At 39.2% G+C, this 19,823-nt stretch overlaps 1 protein-coding gene across 2 annotated transcripts in view; it reads right to left on the reverse strand.

Annotated features, from left to right (window-relative positions):
* cntn1a (contactin 1a) overlaps positions 1 to 19,823 on the reverse strand; it is a 169,980-nt gene that overhangs the window by 85,170 nt on the left and 64,987 nt on the right. The window contains exon 1 of one of the 2 annotated variants that reach the window (XM_057835695.1): positions 7,545 to 14,744. The exons of the other annotated variant lie outside the window; for it this stretch is intronic. The gene's annotated coding sequence lies outside the window, so the exon portion shown is untranslated. Of the gene's footprint in view, positions 1 to 7,544; positions 14,745 to 19,823 lie in introns of those variants that run through there. 2 annotated transcript variants of the gene reach the window in all.

Consider the following 19,823-nt stretch of genomic DNA (forward strand, 5'->3'; position numbering starts at 1 on the left):
TTTACGTTGATGCGAACTTGTTTGGTATCAAGAACGAAATTGTTCAGCAAATTATACGGACGTCCAGCATCGTCATTTGGGAGTTTGGCTCGCTTAATAGCCAGGACCGAGCCGTAGCGTCCTGGTGAGGACGGTATATTCGCATTTCAATGTTCATGCATCATGTAACATCATACTGTACACTTATTCAGCATGTTGTTCTCTATTGCGTTTTTATACTAAATTGCCTTTCAAGATGACATATCTGTTCTATGGGTTGGATTTTATCAAGAAAATTTACCCCAAAAATGGGACTTATACTCTGGTGCGACTTATATATGTATTTTTCCTCTTCGTTGGGCATTCTATGGCAGGTGCGACTTATAATCAGGTGCGACTTATAGTCCGAAAAATACGGTACATTCCATCATAAATTCACAATGTGTGATATTTTCTTTTTGTATGAGTAGTTAGAACGCATATAGCAGTCTTTAGTCGTGTCACTCATGTGACGTGCTGCGGCTCCTCTCCGACTGCCCCGCCCCACACACACACACGCTTATTCACCTTAAACCGCAAGCCTGTGCCCATTCCAGGCTAATTTTGTGAAACATATGTGTCAGGTGCTGCTTGGTAAGTTTCGCTTTCTTATATTGGCTAGATATGCCTTTCTAAGTCTGTGCTGAGTGATCATCACACACTAAACTAACTTGTAGCGTTAGCATAGCATTCGCGTTAGCATTAGCATGGTGACTCAGTTTCTTCTTAAAATCTTGGAAAACATTTTACATACAGTTCGTGGCGTTCAGGTGAGTTTAATTAATTGCAAATATTGTACTGTTTTCCTGCTGAGTGTGTATTATCACGTGATAGATTTGTAGATGCTTCAAAATTTGTTCGTCTGTCAATGCTCATTCGAAATAGATGGAAACCATTATATATTTTTTAATTTTGTAAAATTTTACAGACGAAAACATTTTGAGTAAACGGTGACTAAAATTAGACGAGTCTTGAGTTTTCGCCAACAACAAAAAGTAGACGAATACAAACACATTTTGAGATGACTAAAATATGACTAAGATTATTTTTTTTCTGTCGAGTGTGTATTAGCATCATGAAAATGGTGGTCTCTACAGTTATGTGCTCGTCTGTCATGTTCATTCGAAATTGTTGGAAACGTTTTATTCATTTATTTATTTATTCATGGGCTAAAACTTTTGAAGTTTATAGACGAAAACATTTTGAGAATTGTCAACTTAAACTAGACGAAATTTGTCTGAGTTTTCGTTGAGTAAAACAAGACTGAGATTAACACATTTTGAAATGACTAAAATATGACAGACTAATTTTTCCTGCTGAGTGTTTATCATCATCCTGAAAATGGTGGTCTCAACAGCTATGTGCTCATCTGTCATGTTCATTCAAAATTGTTGGAAACCTATTAATTTTTTTCATGAGCTAAAACTGTTGAAGTTTATAGACGAAAACATTTTGAGAATTGTCAACTAAAATAGACGAAATTTGAGTTTTCGTTGAGTAAAACAAGACTGAGATGAACACATTTTGAAATGACTAAAATATGACAGACTAATTTTTCCTGCTGAGTGTTTATTATCATCCTGAAAAAGGTGGTCTCAACAGCTATGTGCTCATCTGTCATGTTCATTCAAAATTGTTGGAAACCTATTTATTTTTTTCATGAGCTAAAACTGTTGAAGGTTATAGACGAAAACATTTTGAGAATTGTCAACTAAAATAGACGAAATTTGTCTGAGTTTTCGTTGAGTAAAATGAGACTGAGATGAACACATTTTGAAATGACTAAAACTAAGACAATTGACTAAGACTAATAAATATTTTTGTCCAAAAGACTAAGACGAAAATTAAAATGGCTGACAAAAAAAAAAAAAAACACTGGGTAATAACAAATTAGACTTGACAAGAACAGCCTCAAAATGTTTTTACCGCAAATTGACCTTAAATACAGAAAGTACGTTTTTAGTCAATTGCAAGGTTCCAATACACCTATTGGTTTGTTTTCCACATGTTGATCAGGTTATATTTGTTTCAAGACAGTGTGCTGGTGTTAGAAACTGTAGATGTAGCTGTATAGGTAGCACATGGCACGATTGCTAAATTATAATTTGATGCCAGTATCATTTATTTATTTATTTTGTGTGTGTGTAGTTTTCAAGCAAAACATCTAAAACAAAATATTTAATTCATTCTCAGGGCGTTGAATCGATTGCAAGTAGACTGTTCTGGTTGTCTTTGAAGATGTTTCGCTTCTCATTGCTAGATCTGTCCTGTCTAACCAATAAGCATGAACTGATCAAGCCTGCTCAAATGGAAGGCGAGATGTCTTACGGTAAGACAACCAGAACAATCCAGTGGCAATCGATTTAATGCCCTGAGGTTCCATATGGCTGTGTTTCTACTGACAGAACATATGGAACAACACAAATTGCTGAGATTGGAAGACTCGTCAAGATTGAGGAAAAGATGAATGTCACAATGTTCAGAGACAACCTGAATGAAATCCTCCTGTGGAGAGCTCTTGACCTCAAACTGGGGTGGCAGTTCATCTTTCAGCTGGCCAATGACCCAAAGCACACAGTCAGTATATCAAACGGATGGCTTCAAAACATTTTTGTGAATACCATTAAGTAGTCCACGTACAGCCCGGATTTGAATCAAATTGAATATCTCTGGAGAGATCTGAAAATGGCAACTACGCTCCCCATTCAACAAGATGGAGCTTGAGAGGTGCTTCAAAAAGAATTGGTGAAACTGCCCATAGATACAGTGAGGAGCAGAATTATTTGTGCCCCTTGTGATTTTGCAAGTGCACCCACTTAGAAAGCAGGTAGAGGTCTGAAATTCCAATCATAGTTGCATTTCCAAACCGCTTTTTCAGTCTTGTCTGTGTTTTCCGCCATATATATATATTTTTAAATCATACAATATGAGTTCCAGATTATTTTTTTTTTTTAAGATTATGTCTTTATAAGTCGAAATGAATCTATGATTAAAATTTCAGACCTCTACCTATTTTCTAAGTGGGTGAACTTGCAAAATCACAAGGGGTGCAAATACTCCTGATCCTGTAATGTCAGTAAAGTATTGAACAAAGGCAATGAAACGAAAAATTAAATTGCGGTGCTTGAAGCATTGAGCATTGAGGTAACTTTTTAAATCATACATGACAAATGATTCTGTGGGGTGTGTTTCCTGACATTTCTGTCTTCTTAGATTTCTCTTGCAAGGTAATCATTAAGTGTAAAATCCTTTCAAAATACACTTCAGCCATCACTTGGCGTCACACATGACAAACTACATCACACAGGCAAAGGTCGAGATGCCAGACGTACACTCTATTACACGAAGTACTCTGCTTAATTGCTTCATGCCACATCTGCTCAATGAAGATATGGGATGAAATGCTTCTGGAGAGACATTAAATGCCCCTCCACCTCACCACGGGCTCACAGTGGTGTAATATTTAGGTGACAGAGTAGAATAAATTCACACTTCGCATTTATCATTGACAGATACTGATGACTAAACTGTAGGTGTCCAAACTATGGCCTATGGGCAAGTTGTGGCCATTATGAGCCTTTAAAAATGGTCTAGAAATTATCTACTGTTACAGATTGTGCTTGTTTTGGTTCTAAATGTTGAGTTGTATCTTGCGGTTCTGAATTACGCTGTCAAAAGTGGGGGCAGACACGGCTGGACTCAAATGCAGGAGATGCATGAGATGGGCATTTTCCAACAAATGCTTTATTTAAGAAAGGAACATGGAAACAGGGTTCAAAGGTTCCACAAAGAAAAACACCGAAAGGCAAACTTAAATTGAATGTGTCACGTAGCCTTTTGCTGCTTTCTAGTAAAGGAAATGCACTTGCACAGGACAAGAAACAAGGAGTAGGGCTAAGTGTGGGGAATCATGGAAGGAAAAACAAAGCTTGATAAAGTGAACACAAAGCAACAGGAACCTATCAAAATAAAACAGGGCAGGAATGAACATAAATGAAAGCTGCTGACGGCACTTTTGAATATTGGGGGCTACCTAAAAATCCTTAGGCCTGATTTATACTTCTGCTTTTCAGTTGACGGAGCGACGGCGTAGACCCTACGTCGTCATTGCGCATTTGAAGTTCTGCGTCAAGGGAACATGTTGCTCTGTAATTTACCGCCAATCCACTAGAGGGGTGTGACTTTGTCTTTGTACGGTTTTAGGGGATTCTTGTTGAATTCCTTTAGTTTTTCTCTAGTTATTGGCCGCAATGGAAACGGGGATGTAATGTGTGTATTTGCAGCTGCTGCTAATCAATATTGAACAACAAATGTTGTTGATACAAATGTTGAAGCTGAGGCAACACAGAAGAAGTTTGCGAATGTTTGAAAACGGCAGTGTTGTTGTCCTGAACCGGAAACAACGTTCTGAGCAGAACAATCAAAGTCCTTCGACGTTCATGTCATGCGCGTTGACGTAGTGCGTACTCACGTTCACATTTGTTTGCTTATTTTAATTGAAATTCTATGTATTACAGTAGGCCTACTGATGGTATCGATATTTTGTATCTGTGTGTTCTCAAGAGTGAATACTCTATAACAGCGGTCATGAATTAAAAATCCTCTGGGTCCGAAATTAAAAAATTGCAACAATCTCGGGTCTGGAAATATTTTTTATGCTTCTTTTTTTCAAAAAAATACAAACGTATTTTTACGTGACCATGCTGATAATTACAACATTCAAAAATGTAAATAAAATATAAAAGGTGCATAAAACTAAAAAAGTGCTTTAATTGAATCATTAAATAGCAACATAAGAGCATGTTCAAGACTTTTTTTTTTTTTTTTTTTTAATTGTGGATGCTGACAGGGGAATTTGCTTTTTTTGACACACCTCTTCTTTCTGCTTTCCATCAACAAAGTTTCAGCAACTACACTCATACAATCTTTGACAATCGGTACGTCACTGAAAGACTGTTTTGACCCAATATCCACGCTATTCTGAGGGAGAATTCATTTGCGCGTTGCTCAGGTTGCTGTGCAGTGAATAAATGAACCATGAGCCTTGAGGTGTGATCATATTGAGCCCTTAATTCCGCTATTTTTTGAGAACGGATGGCAGAGTTCATCGGCAAACTTTACAAAAAAAGCTGCGTGCTTCGTCTCATAGTGCATTTTCAAATTGCTGCTTTTTACAAGCGCTACCATCTCTGAATGAGTCTCAGATGAGGCATAGCGGTCTTGTGCTGCCGCCAGGTAAAATGAACAATGTTGGTCCACTCCTCCTTAAACACTCTGTTTTCTGCATCAATCTGGCATAGTTTTGAGCACGCCATTTGCCGTACCTTTTCGCCTCTTCTTCCAACTTCATTCGGCTCAGTTTTTGGCTGTCACTCCGTGGAGTCTGGAAAGCCAGTGTGAGACATGCTGTTCTAAAAATAACTTTCAAATGCTTCACTCCCATTGGATGGCTCACGCGCGTCACCGCTAAGGTTTTTGCCCGCCTCCCCTCTGCAAACCCGCAGAAAAAAAGGATTTTTGTTGTTGCAACGTGTATTAGTCCGGACAGCTTGAGATCCGGTCCAGACTGCTTGGGTGTCCGGAACCGGACGGTGGTCCGCGGTTCCGTGACCTCTGCTCTATAACATTAACTACTAGTCCTTCTCAAAAAATTAGCATATTGTGATAAAGTTCATTATTTTCTGTAATGTACTGATAAACATTAGACTTTCATATATTTTAGATTCATTACACACAACTGAAGTAGTTCAACCCTTTTATTGTTTTAATATTGATGGTTTTCGGCAAAAAAGTCAAGAAAAAACAAAAATCCCTATCTCAAAAAATTAGCATATCATGAAAAGGTACTCTAAAGAAGCTACTAACATAATCATCTGAATCAACAAATTAACTCAAAACCTCTGTGAAAGATTCCTGAGGCATTTAAAAACTCCCAGCCTGGTTCATTATTCAAAACAGCAGTCATGGGCAAGACTGCCGACCTGACTGCTGTCCAGAAGGCCATCATTGACACCCTCAAGCAAGAGGCTAAAACACAGAAAGAAATTTCTGAGCGAATAGGCTGTTCCCAGAGTGCTATATCAAGTCCCCTCAGTGGGAAGTCTGTGGGAAGGAAAAGGTATGGCAGGAAACGCTGCACAAAAAGAAGAGGTGACCGCACCCTGAGAAAGATTGTGGAGAAGGGCCGATTCCAGAGCTTGGAGGACCTGCAGAAACAGTGGACCGAGTCTGGAGTAGATACATCCAGGGCCACTGTGCACAGGCGTGTGCTGGAAATGGGCTACAGGTGCCGCATTCCCCAGGTCAAGCCACTTTTGAACCTGAAACAGCAGCAGAAGCGCCTGACCTGGGCTACAGAGAAGCAGCATTGGACTGTTGCTCAGTGGTCCAAAGTACTTTTTTCAGATGAAAGCAAATTTTGCATGTCCTTCGGAAATCAAGGTGCCAAAGTTTGGAGGAAGACTGGGGAGAAGGAAATGCCAAAATGCCTGAAGTCCAGTGTCAAGTACCCACAGTCAGCGATGGTCTGGGGTGCCATGTCAGCTGCTGGTGTTGTTCTACTGTGTTTTATCAAGGGCAGGGACAATGCAGCTATCAGGAGATTTTAGAGCACTTCATGCTTCCATCTGCTGAAAAGCTTTATGGAGATGAAGATTTCATTTTTCAGCAATTTCAGCACGACCTGGCACCTGCTCACAGTGCCAAAACCACTGGTAAATGGTTTACTAACCATGGCATGACCTGAACCCCATAGAGAATCCGTGGAATATTGTGAAGAGGAAGTTGCGAGACACCCGACCCAAAACTGTGGATGAGCTTAAGGCCGCTATCGAAGCATCCTGGGCCTCCATAACACCTCAAGAGGCTGATTGCCTCCATGGCACGCCACACTGAAGCAGTCATTTCTGCAAAAGGATTCCCAACCAAGTATTGAGTGCATAGCTGATACAATTAATTAAAGGTTGACTTTTTTTGTATAAAAAACACTTTTTCTGTATTGGTCGAATGAAATATGCTAATTTTTTGAGACAGGGATTTTTGGTTTTTCTTGACTTTTTTGCCAAAATCATCAACATTAAAACAATAAAAGGCTTGAACTACTTCAGTTGTGTGTAATGAATCTAAAATATATGAAAGTCTAATGTTTATCAGTACATTACAGAAAATAATGAACTTTATCACAATATGCTAAATTTTTTGAGAAGGACTTAGTATATACAAATATACTATTGCTTAATGGAATTGTTTTTGCCTTTTTAATAATCAAAACACTTAGAATGCAGTCTTCTATTATTTTCGATGCAGCCCTTGGAGGAAAAACTTTGGACAGCCGTAGTCTAACCAAAGGCATTCTCTCATGATTGGATTAAAGGGAGCTGGGCCACCGTTGTGCCGCAGATTAACAAATGTTGACAAAAAGTGCCCATCAAAACAAGCAGAGTGTTTAATTGCATTACGGTGGAGATGATGTCAGCACGCTCGAGCGCAAAGCAAGGCAATGAGGTCACAAAGTGTCCTGTCCTTACCTTGCAGTGGAGAGCTGCCATGCCTGTGGCGAGGAGGCGAGATGAGCTACTTAGCAGCCCCTGTCCACGTCGCCCCCTCTCCCAACATGCCTACTCTGCCAAGTGTCCTAAATACTGAGCTCCATTGTCTGTCCCAATGAGATGCCGCTGGATAGAGGCTCCCTCTCCAAGGTGCACGCACAAGAGAAAGAGGGTGGTAGCGGTACTGTGGGGAAATAAAGAAAGGCTAATTCCCCGAACAGGACAGAGGGAGTCATGCAAATGGGATGCAACTGAAGACACCTCCCACAGTCAAGGGTCTTCTCGCCTTGTCCGTGGCCAGGCTGCTGTTTAATCTTTTAAGCCCTCTTGTCCCACCGACACACACTTCATTATAAGACGTCCTTGCTCTCATGCTTACCCTCCTCCAAACATGCATGAGCCCTGCAGTGGTCCAGACATATGATCAGCATTTTCTTCACATGTACATAAGTGAATGTTCATGTGTTTATTTTGTTGGAAGAGGCTCTTAGTCATAGGTAGTTTCTTGTTCATTTTAAATACTGTATTGGCCCAAATATAAGACGGTGTTTTTTGCATTGAAATAAGATTGAAAAAGAGGGGGTCGTCTTATGTTCGCGGTCCAGAACTTATACCCATTCACGACGCTAGATAAGGCCAGATATCATTGAAGCGATGTTCTGTTATGACAGATCTCAGCTACTAGTTTAACCAGTTTGCATTATTTTATTGCAATGTTATTCAGATTTGTTTCAAGACTACAGTTACAGTTAGACTTCACTTTGATAGTTAATGCAGTTTAGAGATGTCCCGATCCGATATTTGGATCGGATCGAACGCCGATATGGGCAAAAAAATGCGCATCGGTATCTGATCGGCCGACACTGAAAAATTCCGATCCAGACTTCCGATCCACTTTTTTTTTTTTTTTTTTTTTTAAGTCCGGTCCGGATTTTCCAGCGTACAGATTTACATAATCCATTCGTTTTTGCTTCGGTTTCACTAAAATCGGGTCCGCATTTTACGGCACACCTTAAACACACTATATTACCGTCTCCCAATTTACTGAGAGACTTTATCGGTAAAAATGTCAGCTGTGTGGGATCATTTCACGTTAAAGGACGACAAAGACGAAGAGGCAGAGTGCAACATTTGCCACAATAAAGTCAAGCGTGATGGTAAAGCATTAAGAAGTTTTAATACAACCAACCTAATCAAGCATTTAGCGAAATACCACCACAAACAATATGAGGAGTATGTTAAGAAAACCGAAGACAAAAAGAAAGGTCCTACGCAACTAACACTGGCAGAAACTTTTGCTATGCGTGACAAACTGGCACTCGACAGTCCCAAAGCCCAGGGAATAACAAGAGTCATTGCCGAAGAATTCATTCTGGATGACGACCCATCATCTCTCGTGAGTAAAGACGCACCATCCAACACTTAGAACCACGGTACAACATGCCCATCCGTCATTACATCCTTGAGCGATTCGGCTGTGGAAGATTCGAGAACGATTCACAAACATCCAAATTCCGATTACTGAAATATGTCAAGTAAAGCGGAACTAATACACAGCGCGGTCTTCGGGACGCAATGAGAAACGGACCAAACATCACTGCTATAGAGGAGATCTGCATGGAAGAATGGGCCAAAATACCAGCAACAGTGTGTGAAAAGCTTGTGAAGAGTTACAGAAAACGTTTGGCCTCTGTTATTGCCAACAAAGGGTCCACAACAAAGTATTGAGATGAACTTTTGGTATTGACCAAATACTTATTTTCCACCATGATTTGCAAATAAATTCTTTAAAAATCAAACAATGTGATTTTGTGTTTTTTTTTTTCCACATTCTGTCTCTCATGGTTGAGGTTTACCCATGTTGACAGTTACAGGCCTCTAATATTTTCAGGTGGGAGAACTTGCACAATTAGTGGTTGACTAAATACGTATATTTGCCCCACTGTATAAAAGAATGTGCACAATTTTGCAAAACAATCGGGCAATGATGAAACTAATGAAAATAAAGTATATTTTCTTTATAATCACATGAGATTACAATGCATGGAAAAGCTTTGAAATTACACTCCTGGTTCATTTTTTTTTTAAAATGACAAAAACCTGAAATTTGAACATGGCTGTTTACACTTTTATTGCTAGTAAATATTATTGAAAAAAATACTGACATCATTGGGATTTTTGGTTATTTTCTACCCCCTCTCAAAAATATGCACATAGAGTGCTTTGAATAAATCAATATTTTATGTACTAGTATACTTGGGATAATACTGAGTTATATTGAAAGTTGATTGACAATTTTAAACAAAGTAGTGAAACTGTGTAAAACAAGCAAAATTTAGAAAGGGGTAGGGCATTATCCTCTAAATTAAGTTACAGAAGGTGAATATTTTTAAATGTTTCATTTATATCTCTAAATTTCTTTGCTGCTCTATCTTTACATTTCCAAACAGAATGTACTACTTTAACAAAGTTGGTCAATGCACTTTTCATTTTAATTTTGCACAGAAGTGATCATTTGTATTGTTTATGTGCAAAATGCATATAACAGTCCAATGAAAAATGTATCTCATAAAATGGGATATATTTCATTTAAGAATTACATTTTGGATGTTATGAATGCTCTTTTTAAGCTGGTAATTATTTTTTTTAATTCTTATGATACCAAAAGGTCCAAAAAGGGATAATAAAGATCTCAAATGCCATCTATAATATTACTAGACAAAAGATATTATGGCAAGTCATTAATTGCCCATATTTCCCTTCACTTCCTTTATGACTAAATCCAAGCCGGCAAGTCTTAAAAATGGAACCTAATGTCTCTTTTTACAGCTTTAATTCCAGACATAGGAGGCTCACCGCTCCACAGATTCAAGCAGACTTAAATTGCATCCATAGTTCCGTTCCATCACGGGCACGGGATCATTTGAACATCTAAAACAATGCAAGCAACCAACCCAAAGCAGCGTGAATGCATCGAAAGCTTTGTGTTTCCTACTTAGTACTTTCTCCCTTATTTACCTTTTTTATGCAGGAATTTTTTTATTCGATTTTTTAGGATAGTATTATATTTTTTCATTTAAAGCCTTTCCTATTCAGCTGATTGGACGTGGAGAATGGGAATGTATCTTTATAGGCTGCAGAATTTGGTGCACTCCCATTGTAGTTGTTGATATTGTGTTGTTTATTCACAGAAAGCAACAGACAGTAAAGAGTTCTGGTAGGAGAGTGAGGAAGAAAGAGCAAACAGAATAACAGAAAGAAAAAAATCATTAAATAAACACGGTACAGTGTGCTATTGTAAGTAGCGGTGCTATCGTGATCTGACTGTTCTTAACAAAGGATACGGTGTATGTTTGCTGGGGGGGAGTATTAACAACCGATAAGAGGAGGGAAGATAGGTCCGATAGGGGCGCGATAGGGCAAGGTGAGTGCTCAAGCAATGCCAGCAATGAGATGTAGGGAACCCAGTATTTGTATCAAGTCACCTGTGTTGCCGCACTAGTGTAGCTATTCAATATTTTCTATTGCCATTTTACAAAAGCACTATTGTAAAATGGAACTCTAATTTTCTAAAAAATACCCCTTAGAAAATGAAAGCAAGCCAGCGTTTGGAAGATGATGTTTGGATTGGGCATTAGGAGGTTGGTTCTTAAGGGGAGGAGGTTCTAAAAGGGAGTCCCATTTCCAGCCATTTGATACAATGATGGCAATTTTCTATTAAGTCGTGTAAAATATATAGCTTTCAAAATTCAACTCAAAGTAAAATTGTTACTTGAATGTGCTTTAGTATGATACTACCATATATGCCTGAAAAAAATATATACTGCATAATAATAATAATAATAATAATAATTACTAATACAGTGGTACCTCTACATACGAAGTTAATTCGTTCCAGGACCTGGTTTGCAAGTCAAAATGGTCATATGTCGAGCAGGGATATCCCATAAGAATGCATTATAATGCCACTAATTTGTTCCACAGCCCAAAAACCTACACTAAATCATTATTAATACTGCTGGTACTATTGCAAATAGCAACTACACAAAGCAAAGTAAAATAAATTAGAAATACAAACAGGAATAATAGTAGTAATAATAATAATAATAACAATGATACCTGTTATAATGTAATGAATCGGGTTCTAATGTGGCAAATGTGTATTGCTTTTTTACTTCCACTTTTCATGTTCATCTGCAGCGGCGAGTCGGCATGTTGTGTTGCACAAGTCCTGAAATAAATGATAAAAACTTGACGAAGCTGGCGTTGTTACCACAATAATAACTTATGAAGACTGGCAAACAGAGGTCGGAGGAGGACCATCAAGATCGCACACTGTACAGCCTTATTGTTGAGCCAGTCAAGGGATGCGTACCCTGCGCTTATATTTTTCTATCGTTTTATCGTTTTCACCTTCATTTCAATGGTCAGAGTCACCCTTTTCCCTTTTTTCCTGCCCTGCACCACCTGCACTAAGCATCTTGGAACCTGTAGCTGATTTCTCTCACAAGAAAATCCACTGTGTGTCAGTCTGCGGAGCTGTCATGTCATCGTACTTCGAGCATGTCGTCGAATATCTTAACAAACGGCGAATCAAATTTTATGTCGGACGTTAAAAAGCTCGTGGAGCGAAGCAATTGTAAGTCGAGGTACCACTGTATGTACGTTTTTTTTTTTTTTTTTAAATAACTAAAAAATAGTCACTTGCCTTATAAAGGGTTAAGTCCTAAGTGTCAACTTTTGAAAAGCAGTCCACTGTAGTGACCATTGTGCTGTTAGGGTTAAGAGGCTGACCTCTGACTCAGCACAACCTCACTGTGGCATTGTTTCCTGCTCCCTTGCTGTGTTAAAAGTGAGTAAGCGCAACCATGGCAGGTAAAGCGCTGCATTAGCACTCTTGGTTCAAGCGCCCCACTTTTGGGAGAATCTTGGATTGTGTTTTGCTTTGGTAGCCTTAACTCATTGTTTGCCTTGGCTCATATCCCTAAAAAACATTTTTTAAATATTTGCAGGTAAAACATTTTATGATTTCAAAATACAAACAGGTTGAATCGGAACCACCACTGTCCATTTTAGTAAATGTGACACTCTCACATCATGAGAAGGGCTTACTTTCCTTATACAGTGGGGCAAATAAGTATTTAGTCAACCACCAATTGTGCAAGTTCTACTTGAAAAGATTAGAGAGACCTGTAATTGTCAACATGGGTAAACCTCAACCATGAGAGACAGAATGTGGGAATAAAAAACAGAAAATCACATTGATTGATTGATTTTTAAAGAATTTATTTCCAAATTAAAGTAGAAAATATGTATTTGGTCACCTACAAACAAGCAAGATTTCTGGCTGTCAAAGAGGTCTAACTTCTAACGAGGTCTAACGAGGCTCAACTCGTTACCTGTATTAATGGCACCTGTTTTAACTCATTATCGGTATAAAAGACACCTGTCCACAAACTCAGTCAGTCACACTCCAAACTCCACTATGGCCAAGACCAAAGAGCTGTCGAAGGACACCAGAGACAAAATTGTAGACCTGCACCAGGCTGGGAAGACTGAATCTGCAATAGGTAAAACGCTTGGTGTAAAGAAAACAAACTGTGGGAGCATTTATTAGAAAATGGAAGACATACAAGACCACTGATAATCTCCCTTGATCTGGGGCTCCATGCAAGATCTCACCCTGCCGCGTCAAAATGATACCAAGAACGGTGAGCAAAAATCCCAGAACCACATGGGGGGACCTCGTGAATGACCTACAGAGAGATGGGACCACAGTAACAAAGGCTACTATCAGTAACACAATGCGCCGCCAGGGACTCAAATCCTACACTGCCAGATGTGTCGCCCTGCTGAAGAAAGTACATGTCCAGGCCCGTCTGAGGTTCGCTAGAGTTATGGTGTTATGGTCAGATGAAACCAAAATAGAACTTTTTTTGGTAGAAACACAGGTTCTCGTGTTTGGAGGAGAAAGAATACTGAATTGCATCCGAAGAACACCATACCCACTGTGAAGCATGGGGGTGGAAACATCATGCCTTGGGGCTGTTTTTCTGTAAAGGGACCAGGACAACTGATCTGTGTAAAGGAAATAATGAATGGGGCCATGTATCGAGAGATTTTGAGTGAAAATCTCCTTCCATCAGCAAGGGCATTGAAGATGAGACGTGGCTGGGTCTTTCAGCATGACAATGATCCCAAACACACAGCCAGGGCAACAAAGGAGTGGCTTCGTAAGAAGCATTTCAAGGTCCTGGAGTGGCCTAGCCTGTCTCCAGATCCCAACCCCATAGAAAATCTGTGGAGGGAGTTGAAAGTTCGTGCTGCCAAACGACAGCCCCAAAACATCACTGCTCTAGAGGAGATGTGCATGGAGGAATGGGCCAAAATACCAGCAACAGTGTGTGAAAAGCTTGTGAAGAGTTACAGAAAACGTTTGGCCTCCGTTCTTGCCAACAAAGGGTACATAACAAAGTATTGAGATGAACTTTTGGTATTGACCAAATACTTATTTTCCACCATGATTTGCAAATAAATTTGTTAAAAATCAATCAAACAATGTGATTTTCTTTTTTTTTTTTCCTTCCACATTCTGTCTCTCATGGTTGAGGTTTACCCGTGTTGACGATTACAGGCCTCTCTAAAAATTTAAAGTGGGAGAACTTGCACAATTCGTGGTTGACTAAATACCGTAATTTTCGGACTATAAGCCGCAACCCACCAAATGTGACACAAAAACGCCATTTGTCCATAGATAAGCCGCACTGGACTATAGGCCGCAGCTGTCCTCACTGTATTATGGGATATTTACACCATAAGATATTAACCGGTAACACTTCATTAGACCGTGGCATCTTACGACGGTCAGAAGACCAAATGAACCACCATGAAGCTTTGAACTAATTGGCTGCTAAGCTTCATTGCTTCTAGAAGCTTCATTTGTCCATCACTGCTCCCTTGGGGGAGACAGTCAATCTCTTCTGCAACCTGCTGTCAACACTGTTGTTGTCCAACATGCCTCCTAGCATGCATTGCAGCGCAACAGATGTAAATAACAATCAAAATTCATGTTCTGTGCTAATTATTTATTCAGTTATTGTTCCATTTGTCATTATTGCTAGTTATGGTATTTGGTAACACTTTGACAGTGGCGCCATGAGACTGTCGTTATGACATGACACTGTCATGGGCATTAATGAATGCTTATAACAGATGTCATTTAGTGTTATTCGGCAAATTATCTCACTTTTGAATAGATGTAAAAGATCCAAGCTGGACATAAATGGAGTTAGTAACATAATTTGCCAGATGACACTTAATGACATCTGTCATGAGCATTCAGTAATGCCCATGATAGTGTCATGTCAAAATTATGACAGTCTTATGACAGTCTTATGACGCTGCTCTCAAATAAAGTGTTACCAAATACCGTAACAAGCAATTAATGAAACAACTGGAACAGTAACTGAATAAATAATTAGCACAGAACATGCATTTTGATTGTTATTCAAATCTATAGTGCTGCAATGCATGCTAGGAGGCATGTGTTGCCTTTAAACCCCCCCCCCCCCCCCAAAAAAAAAACAAAAAAACAAATAAGCTGCACTGGACTATAAGCCGCAGGATTCAAAATGAAGGAAAAAAGTGGCGGCTTATAGTCCGAAAATTACGGTACTTATTTGCCCCACTGTACTATTCGGTGTTGGTAAAGAGTGATGATGAAAACGCAACTGATAGATTGGAAGCATGGCTATCTGAACTTGGGGAGGCAATAACAGAGGAAGAATGGAACAGGGCATATTTAAAAGCCCCAAAACAAATTATTAACACAAGAATGAGGTTATTGCAATAAAAATGGCTGATGAGAGTATACATCACACCTGTTAAAGTTAAACAGCTGGTCCCCCGATATTCCAGACACCTGCATTAAATGTATAGAAGAACGAGGAACTCTTACACTGTGTTTGGGACTGCCCTAATTTGCAGAGGTATTGGACAGAAGTGGGGCGTATTATATCATATATTGTTGAGACTGACGTACCGTATAATGCAAAATTGTTTATAAACTGAGACTGTGATCTGCAGAAAAAACAGACTTTGAGTGATTTTGGACTGCTACAGGCCAGGAGGCTCATTGCGTTATTTTTAAAGAAAATGGACACACCTCCAATAAATCACTGGATTAGGGAAATGACAAACTTTGTTATGCTGGAAAAACTAATTTATGTAGTGAGAGGGAAGGCAGATGATTCTGAGCAATTATGGAAACCTTTATTGGACTTTATTGACAAATAAGGTGTACAACTACCTGTGGTATCCTAATGTGTGAAATTATTTCATTTGTGGACTGTTTTGTTTTGTTCTGTGTTGTCATGTTGTTATAAAGTGTGTATAATCAATAAAATATATATAATATATATATATATAAATATATATAATAATATAATAATATATAAATAAATAATAAATAGTAATAATAAATAAAATAATATACAGTGCCTTGCAAAAGTATTCGGCCCCCTTGAACCTTGCAACCTTTCGCCACATTTCAGGCTTCAAACATAAAGATATAAAATTTTAATTTTTTGTCAAGAATCAACAAGTGGGACACAATCGTGAAGTGGAACAAAATTTATTGGATAATTTAAACTTTTTTAACAAATAAAAAACTGAAAAGTGGGGCGTGCAATATTATTCGGCCCCCTTGCGTTAATACTTTGTAGCGCCACCTTTTGCTCCAATTACAGCTGCAAGTCGCTTGGGGTATGTTTCTATCAGTTTTGCACATCGAGAGACTGACATTCTTGCCCATTCTTCCTTGCAAAACAGCTCGAGCTCAGTGAGGTTGGATGGAGAGTTTGTGAACAGCAGTCTTCAGCTCTTTCCACACATTCTCGATTGGATTCAGGTCTGGACTTTGACTTGGCCATTCTAACACCTGGATACGTTTATTTTTTAACTATTCCATTGTAGATTTGGCTTCATGTTTTGGATCATTGTCCTGTTGGAAGATAAATCTCCGTCCCAGTCTCAGGTCTTGTGCAGATACCAACAGGTTTTCTTCCAGAATGTTCCTGTATTTGGCTGCATCCATCTTCCCGTCAATTTTAACCATCTTCCCTGTCCCTGCTGAAGAAAAGCAGGCCCAAACCATGATGCTGCCAACACCATGTTTGACAGTGGGGATGGTGTGTTCAGGGTAATGAGCTGTGTTGCTTTTACGCCAAACATATTGTTTTGCATTGTGGCCAAAAAGTTCAATTTTGGTTTCATCTGACCAGAGCACCTTCTTCAACATGTTTGGTGTGTCTCCCAGGTGGCTTGTGGCAAACTTTAAGCGAGACTTTTTATGGATATCTTTGAGAAATGGCTTTCTTCTTGCCACTCTTCCATAAAGGCCAGATTTGTGCAGTGTACGACTGATTGTTGTCCTATGGACAGACTCTCCCACCTCAGCTGTAGATCTCTGCAGTTCATCCAGAGTGATCATGGGCCTCTTGGCTGCATCTCTGATCAGTTTTCTCCTTGTTTGAGAAGAAAGTTTGGAAGGACGGCCGGGTCTTGGTAGATTTGCAGTGGTCTGATGCTCCTTCCATTTCAATATTATGGCTTGCACAGTGCTCCTTGAGATGTTTAAAGCTTGGGAAATCTTTTTGTATCCAAATCCGGCTTTAAACTTCTCCACAACAGTATCTCGGACCTGCCTGGTGTGTTCCTTGGTTTTCATAATGCTCTCTGCACTTTAAACAGAACCCTGAGACTATCACAGAGCAGGTGCATTTATATGGAGACTTGATTACACACAGGTGGATTCTATTTATCATCATCGGTCATTTAGGACAACATTGGATCATTCAGAGATCCTCACTGAACTTCTGGAGTGAGTTTGCTGCACTGAAAGTAAAGGGGCCGAATAATATTGCACGCCCCACTTTTCAGTTTTTTATTTGTTAAAAAAGTTTAAATTATCCAATAAATGTTGTTCCACTTCACGATTGTGTCCCACTTGTTGTTGATTCTTGACAAAAAAATTAAATTTCATATCTTTATGTTTGAAGCCTGAAATGTGGCGAAAGGTCGCAAGATTCAAGGTGGCCGAATACTTTTGCAAGGCACTGTATATAAAATATTGTCTTTTTATTTGGTTTATTATTAATAAAGATATGGATTTTTTTTTTTTTTTTTTTAACGGATTCGGGTAACTAGAATCTAGATCAAACATTTTTTAGATTTTGTATTACACAAAATGTTACGGAGCATGAATAAATGAACAGTTTTCCATCAGCAGTGTGTTTTTCTTCCCCTTACTCCTTCATTGAACTTGTTTTAATTTGCGATTGATCTCAGTGAAATTGGAAAATCATTTACCCTGTAATCGCCAAATTGGGGCTCAACGAAAAGAAATGAAGGAATAACAGTATTTCACACTCCCTTTCATTTTTTTTTTTTTTTTGTAAGTCTGGTGATTTAACAGACACTTTGATTGCAACGCCAAGTCATGTGCGTTAAGTCTGAAATCTGCATTGCCCTGCTTTCACACCCCCTACTATCACACATGATGTGCTGTCACGTGTCTGCCGAAAAATGAAGGAAGCGTGTGTATGAAGGAGGAGAGATACATATTAATATGCTCTCTTGTGAAGTATTCTTTGAAAAGACTAAGACCCCAGACTTGCTTCCTTTTTCTTCCCCTTTTGGATACATTTTCTTTGGCACAAAACCGAAGCATGTATAAATGTACTGTACATGCATTTTAACGAGTACAGTCGATAGTACTTAAGCTTGGGCAGATTTAGTGGGATTTTCATCCAAGCTGATTTGGGCAGTCGAATCAGAGATTCAGCTTTAAGTAAAGTAAAATATATAAATTGGGATAGCAAAATCCCGCAAAAAGTGTCCATTACAGTTAGTCCATGGGTTACGACAGACCCGACTTACGCGATTTCAACTTTACGACGCGTGCCTCTGATCGTTTAAAAAAAAAAAAAAAAAATTTATGTTGACTTTTGTTTTGAAATGCGTGCTTTTATTTTGGCGCAGGAAGCGTAGACCAGGAAGCGAGCGCATCCTGCACACACAGAGTAGCCGAATGAAAGAGGTGACAGCCTGCGTGTACATTTTTTGCTTGTGAAGCATCCATAAGTGATGGCTGTATATACTGTGTTTTGTACTGTTTATTATTATCTATTGTGCGTTTTCAATTGTGTTCAAATACTTGGGTCGAGTTTATGTGATTGTTTTTGATGTGCGGACGCTAACTGATTCATGCTAATTGCTGCATCAGCAGCTACTTGTAAATGCAAATTTGAATTGCTGTTATTGAAGATGAGACTGATTTAAGTTCATTTTATTTTAGTGTTGATGTCATGACCAGATCTATAAAGACAGCAAACCACACGGACTTCTGACATCGTCATTTCGGAGCTTAGCTCACTGTGTAGCTAGGACTCGATGTCTTGGCGAGGACAGTACAATGACGTATAATACAGTGATCCCTCGTTTTTCGCGGTTAATGGGGACCACAATCCGCCACGATAAGTGAAAAAACACAAAGTAGCAAAAAACAAAAAATTCGGAGGTGTGTGTGTTCTATAGAATGGGTACCCATCTGCCGGGCCGCGGACCGGTACCGGTCCGTGGCGCATTTGCTACCGGGCCGCATAGAAATAATAATTTAATAACGACCGCATTCTGGCTGAATTAACCCTGTGCCCCTGCTTAAAACACCAATATCCCTGTTTACTGTAGTTATAATACTACGGGATAGATTAGAATGTTGTCATAGAAATCCATTGATTGGACTGCTAGCAGTACATCTTGTTTGTGTATATAATATATCTTTGTGCGCTTCTCCTCGATAATAACATATTGCTCGGCCGCAGGCGCAGCACATTTGTTCCCGGAAATAATTAGCCCCCACACGAGCGAAGATGACTGGAAAACAGACATCTTTGGAGATATTCTTATGGCGAAAAGGGCACCTGATGAGCCTACAACCTCGAAGACCCACGAACGGCGAAGGAATGGATTCGTGACCAGTTTGTGAATAAACCGAGTGATTCGAGCATGTCTGTGCAACAGGAAGATAAACTTATCCTGACATCGCTACAAGAGCTTTGAAAACCTTGCTACAATTTCCAACATCGTATCTTTTGTAAAGCGGGCTTCTTAATTAATGTTTAACGACAAGTCGAAGTCGTTAATGGTGAGAGCGGTGTGGAGTTGTTTTGTGCAGCTTACATGGCTGGATGTATCTGA

This window comes from Corythoichthys intestinalis, chromosome 5 (assembly GCF_030265065.1).
Source record: "Corythoichthys intestinalis isolate RoL2023-P3 chromosome 5, ASM3026506v1, whole genome shotgun sequence".
Taxonomy (NCBI): domain Eukaryota; kingdom Metazoa; phylum Chordata; class Actinopteri; order Syngnathiformes; family Syngnathidae; genus Corythoichthys; species Corythoichthys intestinalis.